The following is a 1,517-nucleotide window of genomic DNA, read 5'->3' as shown; positions in this document are numbered from 1 at the left end:
CTTGACATACTTATATCCCAATCTACAATAGATTTATGCAACTAGGCTGGTAAACAGGGATACCCAAAATCACATTTATAATGAGCTTCGAATGAACTTTAGTATATAAACAAATTAAAAAGAATTTTAAAAATCTATACTAAACAAAATAAATTCTCACTTTCTAGCAATAAATCCCCAAACCAAAGGAAATTACTGAATTATGTTCTTAGTTCAATGAAATACTGAATTATTAAATAAATAAATGAATTCTAGTTGCTTTTTGCCCAAACCAAAGGAAATTACATTAGAGTATATATTCACACAGTATATGGAAATATTCGAAGGACTAATAAAATTTGTTCATTTTTATTATATTCTTTCTTGTCTACTCTGTGGATCAAATTTCATGCGACATCAAAATTGATCAATTTGAAGCAATTGCTCAAGTTGTCCTACAAGCTAAGAATACATCAAATCTAAATCTTTACTAAAACTGAAAATTAGCCTTGCTAGCTTCAAAATACGTTGTCTTCAATCTGGTCATGGAATATTCAAAACCTTTTCTTGATAACAAGTGTGTAAATTAGCCTTGCTAGCTTCAAAATACGTTGTCTTCAATGGTCATATGGAATATTCAAAAACCTTTTCTTGATAACAAGTTGTCTACAAGCTAAGAATACATCAAATCTAATCTTTACCTAAAACTGAAAATTAGCCTTGCTAGCTTCAAAATACGTTGTCTTCAATTGTCATGAATATATCAAACCTTTCTTGAATAAAAAATTTGTTCATTTTTTATTATATTCCTTTCTTGTCTACTCTGTGGATCAAATTCATGCGACATCAAAATTGATCAATTTGAAGCAATTGCTCAAGTTGTCCTAAAAGCTAAGAATACATCAAATCTAAATTTTTACTAAAACTGAAAATTAGCCTTGCTAGCTTCAAAATACGTTGTCTTCAATCGGTCATGGAATATTCAAAACCTTTTCTTGATAACAAGTGTGTAAAATTTGGTACATGAAGCTTTGCATATATCTTGCGCTTGACTTCTTGAACAACTATAACCTTCTCTACAGACTTTTGTACAGATACCCTTCTCTTCAGACTTTTTAATAGATGGCTGCTAGCTGCTTCAACTCATTTTCTATAAAAATAAAAATCAAATGCATTATGACAAAAATACATACCATCAAATGAAAGTTCTACCCATAACAGCAAATACATTATAACAAACTATAAGTGATTCACATACTCAACCATGATAAATAGCTATGATACATAAAGCATATGATATAATGTAGGGGTAAATTCAAGCATGCCAAGATGCAAAACTGATGTGATAAAAAATTAAATGATAATTCTTCAAAGCAACTAATGATAACAAGTAATGTTAGGGACAAATTTCAGCAAGATACTTAAAAGTATTGTTAATTCACAAAGAAGTTCAAAGAAGCATGCTTTGCATTAAACCAATCATCAAGCATTATTGTTAACCAAGTTCTTAAATTTAGAATTAGTGCCAAGAACTGCAG

Source organism: Quercus suber, unplaced genomic scaffold, assembly GCF_002906115.3.
Source record: "Quercus suber isolate HL8 unplaced genomic scaffold, Cork oak 2.0 scaffold_240, whole genome shotgun sequence".
Classification (NCBI taxonomy): Eukaryota; Viridiplantae; Streptophyta; class Magnoliopsida; order Fagales; family Fagaceae; genus Quercus; species Quercus suber.
Note: the sequence above shows the minus strand (reverse complement) of the source record.